At 44.8% G+C, this 12,078-nt stretch overlaps 1 protein-coding gene across 1 annotated transcript in view; it reads left to right on the top strand.

Moving 5' to 3' along the window:
* The first annotated feature begins 8,995 nt into the window (after positions 1-8,995).
* The window catches only part of LOC139268451 (scinderin-like), a 51,535-nt gene continuing 48,452 nt past the window's right edge, over positions 8,996-12,078 (top strand). The window contains exon 1 of the mRNA XM_070886609.1: positions 8,996-9,106. The gene's annotated coding sequence lies outside the window, so the exon portion shown is untranslated. The remainder of the gene's footprint in view (positions 9,107-12,078) is intronic.

Below are 12,078 nucleotides of genomic sequence, written 5' to 3' on the forward strand. Positions count from 1 at the left end.
TCCCCCGGGACAATCCAGAGTGGCAACCTGTTCTCTGAGTCTTTGTGGGTCACGACTACCGTGGCGCTGCCTAGCACTGGAATGATCTCCTTTGTATATGTCCGTAGTTGTGCGTCAATCGGAAATAATTTTGGCCTCCTGGCTTGGACACCCACAACCTTTCGAACTGTTTGATACTCATCAGGGAGACTGGCTGGCCCCCGTGTCTGGCTCCATTAATACTGGGATGCCATTGGGGAGCACTTTCATCATTATCGGTGGCGTCCTGGTATATGAACTGTATTTGTGCTCCACATGAATTCACTGAACTTCAGCTTCCAGCGATTTCCCCCAGTATTCATTTGGCCTCGTAGGGCTTACATCAGGCCCGTCCTCCTCGTACATCAACCTGGCTGCAGGCTTCCTGCACATACGCGCCAAGTGACCGCTGACGTTGCAGTTTCTGCAGGTATATTGCTGATACCTACAAGCTCTGGCTGGGTGTTTGCCTCCACACCTTCAGCGTGAGCTGGAGGCCCCGTTGTTGGAAACAAAAGGTCCATTATCAGTCGATCGTCTCTGACTGTCTCTGTAACTGTCCTTGAGCGCACCATTAACGGTGTTGATGGCCCCATTACTGGCCGCATTGTCCATTGCGATGACATGAATCGCCGTTCAGCTAGCCATTGTCTCTGTTGAACTCCCCCTTTGGGTTCGACTACATGCTGGGGCATGTCCGATTGCCCTTGACTGCCTAGAGAATTGTGTGCCACGTTAACAATGTTGACTCCCTGGTCGTTTGCCGCATTTGAGCCAAGATTTTTGTCATACATCATTCTGATCTCTTCCTCCTCTGAGATAAATGTCTGGGCTATCAGAGCCGCCACTTCCAAGGTCAAGTCTTTGATCTCAATCAGTTTCCTGAAAACCCCAGCGTGCCCGATGCCCTCAATAAAAAAAGTCTTGCAGCATCTCCGCTCTGCATGCATCTGGGAACTTACATAGGCTCGCCAGTCGCCGGAGATCTGCCACGAAGTCTGGAACGCTTTGTGCTTCTCGTCGCCGGTGTGTGTAAAACCGGTGTCTCGCCATGTGCATGCTGCTCGCCAGTTTATGGTGTTCCCCGATCAACTTACTGAGCTCTTCGAACGTCTTGTCCGCCGGCTTCTCTGGCGCTAGAAGGTCCTTCATCAGGGAGTATGTCCTGGACCCACAAACCGTCAGGAGATGAGCCCTGCGTTTGTCGGCTGAATCCTGTCCCAACCATTCCTTAGTGACAAAACTTTGCTGTAGTCTCTCAATAAAGTCGTTCCAATCATCACCAACACAGTACCTCTCTTCTGTGCTGATAGTGGCCATGCTCGCGTGGTTTAAATCACAGTTTCTCATCGCCAATGATATGACCTTACTATACAGTATAAATGCACACGAGGCCCATACTTGAGAGAAGGTCACTCTGTGACCAGTTATCTTTATTACCAAGATCTCAAGTGATGAAGGTGGGTGGAGCTTCCCCTTTTATACCTGAAAGTCCATGTTAGGAGTGTCTCCCACAAGTTCGCCCCTTGTGGTCAATGTTCTCAAGGTGTACAACTTGGGTCAGCTTATACATGGGTTACATGACAGAGACGTCACCTAATTTCAACGTCCCTGGATGGTGCCTGCACCAGGATACATGTTGGGTTCCCATCTTTCCCAGAGGGCCAGGAATTGTAACTAAAATCAGCCAGGGGAGGGGCCTGGTCTCATATAGCGCCACCAATGAAACACCTCTGATAGCCAGGTCTCACAAACTCTAGGTGTTGGGGTCCTTACCTTTGGACCCGCTACCTCAAACACCACTGGTCTTTCAAGGGATGGTTGGAGGTTCCACCTTACAAGGACAACGGAAACCCTGACGTAAGGATGTGACTCTGCATATCCAAATCCGGGCCTCATTTCTGGCCTTTCTGGCAACAGCCGTTACAGCAGGAGTACACCAGAAAGGTTGCAGACTTTTGCTTCTCTCTCTTTATATGCCCAAATATTCATTAAAGGAAAAGGTTTTGGAGCCACGTTTATTAACAATAATATGCTAAGTGCTAAAATTATTTGGACAAGTACATTTGATTAATGTAGAAACAAGTACATTTGTGAAAGGGAAATCATGCTTGACAAATCTTCTGGAACATTTTGAGGATGTTTCCAGTAGAGTGGACAAGGGAGAACCAGTCGATGTGGTATATTTGGACTTTCAGAAGGCTTTCGACAAGGTCCCACACAAGAGATTAATGTGCAAAGTTAGAGCACATGGGATTGGGGTAGTGTGCTGACATGGATTGAGAACTGGTTGTCAGACAGGAAGCAAAGAGTAGGAGTAAATGGGTACTTTTCAGAATGGCAGGCAGTGACTAGTGGGGTACCGCAAGGTTCTGTGCTGGGGCCCCAGCTGTTTACACTGTACATTAATGATTTAGATGAGGGGATTAAATGTAGTATCTCCAAATTTGCGGATGACATTAAGTTGGGTGGCAGTGTGAGCTGCGAGGAGGATGCTGTGAGGCTGCAGAGCGACTTGGATAGGTTAGGTGAGTGGGCAAATGCATGGCAGATGAAGTATAATGTGGATAAATGTGAGGTTATCCACTTTGGTGGTAAAAACAGAGAGACAGACTATTATCTGAATGGTGACAGATTTGGAAAAGGGGAGGTGCAAAGAGACCTGGGTGTCATGGTACATCAGTCATTGAAGGTTGGCATGCAGGTGCAGCAAGCGGTTAAGAAAGCAAATGGCATGTTGGCCTTCATAGCAAGGGGATTTGAGTACAGGGGCAGGGAGGTGTTGCTACAGTTGTACAGGGCATTGGTGAGGCCACACCTGGAGTATTGTGTACAGTTTTGGTCTCCTAACCTGAGGAAGGACATTCTTGCTATTGAGGGAGTGCAGCGAAGGTTCACCAGACTGATTCCCGGGATGGCGGGACTGACCTATCAAGAAAGACTGGATCAACTGGGCTTGTATTCACTGGAGTTCAGAAGAATGAGAGGGGATCTCATAGAAACATTTAAAATTCTGACGGGGTTAGACAGGTTAGATGCAGGAAGAATGTTCCCAATGTTGGGGAAGTCCAGAACCAGAGGTCACAGTCTAAGGATAAGGGGTAAGCCATTTAGGACCGAGATGCGGAGGAACTTCTTCACCCAGAGAGTGGTGAACCTGTGGAATTCTCTACCACAGAAAGTTGTTGAGGCCAATTCACTAAATATATTCAAAAAGGAGTTAGATGAGGTCCTTACTACTAGGGGGATCAAGGGGTATGGCGAGAAAGCAGGAATGGGGTACTGAAGTTGAATGTTCAGCCATGAACTCATTGAATGGCGGTGCAGGCTAGAAGGGCCGAATGGCCTACTCCTGCACTTATTTTCTATGTTTCTATGTTTCTATGGTCTAGTAGAAACTCCCACCATGGTGGTGAGTAATTGATTAATCAATTTGTCTGGAGTGCTATTGTCATCTTGATAAGAGGATAAAGGGAAAGTTCTAGATTAGATTTTATATTGCCAAAGTTTGAATAGTGAAAGGCAGAAGTTTGAAAAAGAACAAAGTCTGTAAATAAGAATATTAGATTGTTATCCAGTCGAGATTGTTTTCAAGTATAGTTCACAGAGATTTGATGTGACTGTTAAAGAAGTGCAGTATAATTTATAAATATGTGGATTGTGTTCACTTGATGTTGGAATAACACTGCTAGTGAACCAAGAAGGAAGACTACAGATGGTTTGCTGAAGAAAGGTTTGGTGAGAATGTGGAACTCGCTACTGCAGAAAATAGTTGAAGCGAATAGTATAGATACAATTAAGGGGCACTTAGATAAGCATATGAGGGAGAAGGGAATAGAGGGTTATGCTGATAGAGTTCAATGAGGAAAGACAGGAGGAGGCTTGAGATGAGCATAAACACCGGCATGGACTGCTTGGACCGAATGGCCTGTTTCTGTGCCGTATATCCGATGTAATCCTATATAGAGATCTACCCCAGGGACTGGAACCAGCACACTGCAGAGAAGGACAGAACTGTTTTGGTTCAGCAGTTAAACCTTTGCAAATAAGTTATACGTGTTACATTAATACTGTCCAAGATATAAGCTTAAAGAGGAAGAACACAAATGCTACCTTCTAGCTCACTCTATAAACCACAATAGGTTAAATTTGCCAAGCAATGCTGTAATATTCAAAACAGAACGTTATAGACCTGATTTTAACCAGGAGCGGGAATCGGGTGGGCGGCAAGACGAGTGCCAAACCAGGCTGTTCTCAGCAGCGTAGGCCAAGGCTACTTTAACCCAGGCCTCAACTGTCTGCCACTGGTCAACTGCCTGCCTGAAAAGAGAATACTGTAATGTATTTGCTTCATGGGTTCTTTGCTTAATAATTAACAGCAACACTTTGCTGTTAAGAACTCGTTGGTTTATTAACAAAGGTTTAACAATCACACGACACATTACCAATTCATCCACTAGGCTCACAACTGCATACCTCATCATGGATGACCTAGACCCAACTGATTGGGCTTTTATTGAGTTTTGTGAACTTCACATGACTGGCTATACCACTCACAATGCAACAGCTCTACAAACGTGTGAGCATAATCACAGGTGCATACATTACAAATACATAAGAACCTAAGAAATAGGAGCAGGAGTAGGCCATATGGCCCCTCGAGCCCTGCTCCGCCATTTAATACGATCATGGCTGATCCGATCATGGACTCAGGTCCACTTCCCTGCCCACTCCCCATAACCCCTTAATCCCTTATCGGCTAAGAAGCTGTCTATCTCTGTCTTAAATTTATTCAATGTCCCGGCTTCCACAGATTAACAGCCCTCTGAGAAAAGAAATTCCTCCTCATCTCAGTTTTAAATGGGTGGCCCCTTATTCTAAGATTATGCCCCCTAGTTCTAATCTCCCCTATCAGTGGAAACATCCTCTCTGCATCCACCTTGTCAAGCCCCCTCATAATCTTATACGTTTCGATAAGATCACCTCTCATTCTTCTGAATTCCAATGAGTAGAGAGCCAATCTACCCAACTTTTCCTCATAAGTCAACCCCCTCATCTCTGGAATCAACCTAGTGAACCTTTGCTGAACTGCCTCCAAAACAAGTATATCCTTTCGTAAATATGGAAACCAAAACTGCACGCAGTATTCCAGGTGTGGCCTCACCAATATCCTGTATAACTGTAGCAAGACTTCCCTGCTTTTATACTCCATCCCCTTTGCAATAAAGGCCAAGATTCCATTGGCCTTCCTGATCACTTGCTGTACCTGCATACTAATCTTTTATGTTTGATGCACAAGTACCCCCAGGTCATAGATACATAGAAACATAGAAAGTAAATGCAGGAGTAGGCCATTCGGCCCTTCGAGCCTGCACCACCATTCAATTTGATCATGGCTGATCATGCAACTTCAGTACCTCATTCCTGCTTTCCCTCTATACCCCTTGATCCCTTTAGCTGTAAGGGCCACATCTAACTTCCTTTTGAATATATCTAATGAACTGGCTTCAACAACTTTCTGTGGTAGAGAATTCCACAGGTTCACAATTCTCCGAGTGAAGAGGTTTCTCCTCATCTCGGTCCTAAATGGCTTACCCCTTATCCTTAGACTGTGAACCCGGTTCTGGATTTCCCCAACATCGGAAACATTCTTCCTGCATCTAACCTGTCCAATCCCATCAAAATTTTATGTTTCTATGAGATCGCCTCTCATTCTTCTAAATTCCAGTGAATATAAGCCTAGTCGGTCCAATTTTTCTTCATATGTCAGTCCTATCATCCCGGAAATCAGTCTGGTGAACCTTCGCTGTACTCCCTCAATAGCAAGAATGTTCTTCCTCAGATTAGTAGACCAAAACTGCACACAATACTCAAGGTGTGGACTCACCAAGGCCCTGTACAACTGCAGTAAGACCTCCCCGCTCCTATACTCAAATCCCCTCGGTATGAAGGCCAGCATGCCATTTTCTTTCTTTACTGCCTGCTGTACCGGTATGCCTACTTTCAATGACTGATGTACCATGACACCCAGGTCTCGTTGCACCTCCCCTTTTACTAATCTGTCACCATTCAGATAATAATCTGCCTTTCTGTTTTTGCCACCAAAATGGGTAACCTCACATTTATCCACATTATACTGCATCTGCCATGCATTTGCCCACTCACCTAGCCTGTCCAAATCACCCTGCAACCTCTTAGCATCCTCCTCACAGCTCACACCACCACCCAGTTTATTGTCATCTGCAAACTTGGAGATATTACATTCAATTCCTTCATCCAAATCATTAATGTATATTGTAAATAGCTGGGGTCCCAGCACTGAACCCTGTGGCACCCCACTAGCACTGCCTGCCATTCTGAAAAGGACCCGTTTATTCCGACTCTTTGCTTCCTGTCTGCCAACCAGTTCTCTATCCACGTCAATGCATTACCCCCAATACCATGTGCCTTAACTTTGCATACTAATCTCTTGTGTGGGACCTTGTCAAAAGCCTTTTGAAAGTCCAAATACACCACATCCACTGGTTCTCCCTTATCCACTCTACTAGTTCTATCCTCAAAAAAAACTCTAGAAGATTTGTCAAGCATGATTTCCCTTTCATAAATCCATGCTGACTGGGACTGATCCTGTCATTGCTTTCCAAATGTGCTGCTATTACATCTTTAATAATTGATTCCAGCATTTTCTCCACCACTGATGTCAGGCTAACCGGTCTATAATTCCCTGTTTTCTCGCTCCCTCTTTTTTTAAAAAGTGGGGTTACATTAGCTACCCTCCAATCCATAGGAACTGAACCAGATTCCATGGAATGTCGGAAAATGACCACCAATGCAGCTACTATTTCTAGGGCCACTTTATTACGTATTCTGGGATTCAGACTATCAGGTCCTGGGGAATTATCAGCCTTCAGTTCCTTCAATTTCCCTACCACCATTTCCTGACTAATAAGGATTTCCCTCAGTTCCCCCTTCTCGGTAGACCCTCGGTCGCCTAGCATTTTCGGGAGGTTGTTCGTGTCTTCTTTAGTGAAGACAAAACTGAAGTATTTGTTCAATTGGTCTGCCATTTCCTTGTTCCCCATTATGAATTCCCCTGATTCTGACTGCAAGGGACCTACATTAGTCTTCACTAATCTTTTTCTCTTTACATATCTAAAGAAGCTTTTGCAGTCAGTTTTTATGTTCCCTGCAACCTTAGTCCTCCTCTGCTGAATTCTAAGTTTCTCCCAGTCCTCAGGTTTGCTGCTTTTTCTGGCCAATTTATATGCCTCTTCCTTGGATTTAACACTTTCCCTAATTTCCCTTGTTAGCTACGGTTGAGCCACCTTCCCTTTTTTATTCTTACGCCACACAGGGATGTATATTTAAATGTCTGCCATTGCTTATCCACCATCAACCCTTTAAGTACCATTCTCCAGTCTATCCTAGCCAATTCACATTTCATACCGTCGAAGTTTCCTTTCTTTAAGCTCAGGACCCTAGTCTCTGAATTAACTGTGTCACTCCCCATCTTAATGAAGAATTCTACCATATTATGGTCACTCTTCCCCAAGGGGCCCCACACGACCAAATTGCTAATTAATCCTCTCTCATTACATAAGACCCAGTCTAGGATGGCCTGCTCTCTAGTTGGTTCCTCGACATGTTGGTCTAGAAAACCATCCCTTATACACTCCTGCTGTACTGCAGCACTTTGTAATTTTTCTCCATTTAAATAATAACTTGCTCTTTGATTTTTTTCTGCCAAAGTGCACGACCTCACACTTTCCTAAATTATACTCCATCTGCCAAATTTTTGCTCATTCACTTAGTCTGGCTATGTCCTTTTGCAGATTTTTTGTGTCCTCCTTACACATTGCTTTTTCTCCCATCTTTGTATCATCAGCAAACTTGGCTACCTTACAATCGGTCCCTTCTTCCAAGTCGTTAATATAGATTGTAAATAGTTGGGATCGCAACACTGATCCCTGTGACACCCCACTAGTTGCCAACCCGAGAATGAACCATTTATTCCGACTCTCTGTTTTCTGTTAATTAGCCAATCCTCTATCCATGCTAATATATTACCCCCAACCTTCTCCTGAGGCTGCTAATCTTCAGCTTGCTTGCAGATCAATGCAGTGTTCGGACCAGGTTTAAACTATTCACTGAATTGAAAGCCTCAGATTTAAAATCCTCATCCTCACGTTTAAATCCCTCCATAACCTCACTCCTCCTTAAGCATCTCTGTAGCCTCCTTCAGTCCTGCAAACTGCCCCAATTGTTAGTTCTCCTGGCTCAGGCCACTTGTGCCTTTCTACCTCCGATTTGCCCCAGTGTTGACTGCTGTCCCTTCAGCTGTCCCGATCCCACTCTATGGAATTTCCTCCCTCTCCTCTTTTAAGACCCTCTTTAAAACCCAAGATTTTTGTGGCTCCTCCTAATCTCTCTTTCCTTGGCTGGGTGCCCATTTCTTTACTTCACGCCTGGAACAGATTATCTGGTCCTGATCACATTGCTATTTGTGGGAGCTTGCTGTGCACAAATTGGCTGCTGCATTTCCCACATTACAACAGTGACTACACTCCAAAAGGACGTCATTACTTGTAAAGCACTTTGCCATGTCTGGTGATCGTGAAAGATGCTATATAAATGCAAGTTTTTCTTTCTACAAAGCACCACAGGACATTTTCTTCAGCTTTAAAAGTGTTAAATCAATGCAAGTTGTTGCTGTAGTTTGAATGTTACTTGAATCATGACCAACATCCCTTCCCCCACCCTGCATAATGAAGCCCCCATGTGACAATTTGTTGGAGGAAAATTAGATTAGTAGTAGCATTAAAATGGTTTTTATTTGCTTTATTTTTTTGCCCTGTTTTCATTCTTTGAGGGATGGAAGAGCTGGATCAAAGAGCTGGCAAGCTGAGAATTAGCATATTGAAATAAAGCCATTAGCTGAACATTGGCCAATAGGATTGCAGTTGTGGTTTCCACTCCCTTTTGATAAAAAAGCCCGAGTGAAGGCGAACCCGAACAGTCGGAGTCCAGAATTCAGCATCTGCACTTGATATAACTTCTGAAACCGGATCCTGACCCCGTACCCCACTTGGTAAGGACTACACTTCCACCGTTAGTTTGTTTTACTGATGCTGATTGCTTTGTGTTTCCCCCTGTCGAACGGATTGTGTCAGTTTCACTCAATTTCCTGACAGCTCTTACTTTCCCAAGTGGGATGGATTACATTTAAAAATACATTGGATTCTGCAATGGCTGGGGAAGGGGCTGGGTCTACTTTTGATAAATGAACGATTTCAGTTGGGGGAAGGAGTCACCAGTGCTCCCTTGTTTTGGAGAACATTGCACTTGGTGCAAATTCCAGACTGACTTTAAAAGCAGACAATGAGTCGGTTGGAAAATGGCCCCCGTGCTCTTTTGGTTGCAATTGTGAAATGTTTGAGTATGAAATGTCTGATGCTCCGCTCCCGTTGTACTTGGAGCGATAGGTGTGATTGACTGCAATCTCCATTTTGTGTGTGCTTTAAGAGATATGGGAAACTTTCTCGAGTTGTTCTGGGAGGGGCACTGGTCGCTTGCAAAGTAGTGCTTTCAAGTTCACTGCTTAATGGAGGCGGATTACGAATAAGAAAGGCGATAGATAGATTACAACCAGCAGATTTGTAGCTCGGTGCGGACTGTAATAGATTACAATCGGTGCGGACACTAACACTGTGTAAACTGTAATAGACTGCAATCGGTGCAGACACTGGGTGCAGACTGTAATAGACTACAATCGGTGCAGACACTGGGTGCAGACTGTAATAGACTACAATCGGTGCAGACACTGGGTGCAGACTGTAATAGACTACAATCGGTGCAGACACTGGGTGCAGACTGTAATAGACTACAATCGGTGCAGACACTGGGTGCAGACTGTAATAGACTACAATCGGTGCACACTCGCACTCGGTGCAGATTGTAATAGACTACAATCGGTGCAGACACTCACTGGGTGCAGACTGTAATAGATACAATCGGTGCAGATTGGGTTCCCCTAACTCACATAAAGTGCTATCGCTTTGTGCCATGATCATTTCTAAAGCTGCAGGATGTGGCGGAGAGTTGGGGCTTTTTATTTGCCATGCAAGTGTTGACTACAAGCTAAAGTGGAAAAAAAATCGCAATGTTTTCCCCCCCAAGGAACTAAAAATGTCCCAAGAGATTTGAGTGGGTGTGGCTGAGCGATGAGAGAAAGATTCGATGGGTTAGTTGGAGATTGATACGAGCTGGGCCAAATGTGCTGAGAGTAGTTTGGACTAAATCTTCGGATGTTTGAGAAGAGCAGGGTGGGGTGGGTCCATTCCGGCTGTAAGACTCCTCCTCTCGATGCGCCTCCCTCGGTCCACTCGCTTACTTGCCCTGATTTAAAGAGCGCTGCAGTTCTGTCCTCTTCCTCGAACAGCGCTGGTGCCTTGGCACCTCCAGCTGCTCTCTGCTGGACCCGGCCAAGTTTGGAAATGAGCGTGACGGGAAGGTACCAAACTGGGAGCGGGAGAAGGCTGGAGTTTGAGAATGAATTACGGATGGGTTGTCGATACCTTCATGCCTGCTTCTAGCTGCTTGCATTTTTAAACCGTTGGAAGAATTCTGAGTTTGAGGCTTTTACTCTTAAAGCCTGCAGCCCCAGCAGTTCTAAGTTAGCGTATCATTTCCCCATACTCTGAATCTTTTCATACAAAGCCCCCCCCCCCCCCCACCCAGTCACTGATCTGAAATCAAGATGGACCTAAATCCTTGAGTGGAAGCTTTAGAAGATGTTGATTGTAAATTTCAGAATCATAAAATGTTACAGTATGTAGGAACAGACCATGCAGTTCATTACAACAAGAACTTGGATTTATATAGCACCTTTAACGAAGTAAAACGTCCCAAGGCGCTTCACAGGAGTGTTATAAGATGAAAACACGTGACACCGAGCCACATGAGGAGAAATTTGGGCAGATAAAACTTGGTCAAAGAGGTAGGTTTTAAGGAGTGTCTTAAAGGAGGAAAGAAAGGTAGAGAGGCGTAGAGGAGTAGGCAGGGAATTCCAGAGCTTGGGGCCTAGGCAACGGAAAGCACAGCCACCGATGGTTGAGCGATTATAATCAGGGATGCTCAAGAACTAGAGGAGTGCATATATCTCGGGGAGGGTGGAGTTGTGGGGCTGAAGGAAATTTCAGAGATAGGGAGGGGCAAGGCCATGGAGGGATTTGAAAATAAGAATGAGAATGTTTAAATAGAGGTGTTGCTTAACCGGAAGCCAGTGTAGGTCAGTGAGCACAGGGGTGATGGGTGAACAGGACTTGGTACATGTAAGGACACGTACAGCTGAGTTTTGGATGACCTCATTTACTTGTCGAATCCCACTTGCTACTCCCTATACTGTTTAATATTCCTCTTTTTCAAGCAACTATCTATTCTGTTTGAAAATAAGTGATTTAACAATGGTTTGTAGCAGAGAATTTCACATTTTAACCACCTTATGTGTAAAGAATGGTTTTTAACTTCGAACCATTGATTCTTTTTGCGCTCTGACACCTCATTGACCAGTGCAAATAATCTTATCACTACTTAGCTCATATAAACCTTCAAAATTTTGAGACCATTACGAGGTCACCCATGAACCAAAAGCCCTAATTTTACAAGCTTTTAAGAACATAAGAACATAAGAAATAGAAACAGAAGTAGACTACCTGGCCCCTCGAGCCTGCTCCGCCATTTAATAAGATCATGGCTGATCTGGCCGTGGACTCAGCTTCACTTCCCTGCCCGCTCCCCATAACCCTTTATTCCATTATTTCTCAAAAATCTGCCCATCTCCGCCTTAAATATATTCAATGACCCAGCCTCCACAGCTCTCAGGGGCAGAGAATTCCACAGATTTACAATCCTCTTGAGAGAAGAAATTCCTCCTCATCTCAGTTTTAAATGGCTGGCCCCTTATTCTGAGACTGATGGGTTTACTAAGTATCCTATGCCCTGAATAATGTTCCCTCTTACTTTTTTCCGTGCATGGTCCCTTTAACTGGCTGCGGGCCCATT

The sequence above is a fragment of the Pristiophorus japonicus genome, chromosome 8 (assembly GCF_044704955.1).
Source record: "Pristiophorus japonicus isolate sPriJap1 chromosome 8, sPriJap1.hap1, whole genome shotgun sequence".
Classification (NCBI taxonomy): Eukaryota; Metazoa; Chordata; class Chondrichthyes; family Pristiophoridae; genus Pristiophorus; species Pristiophorus japonicus.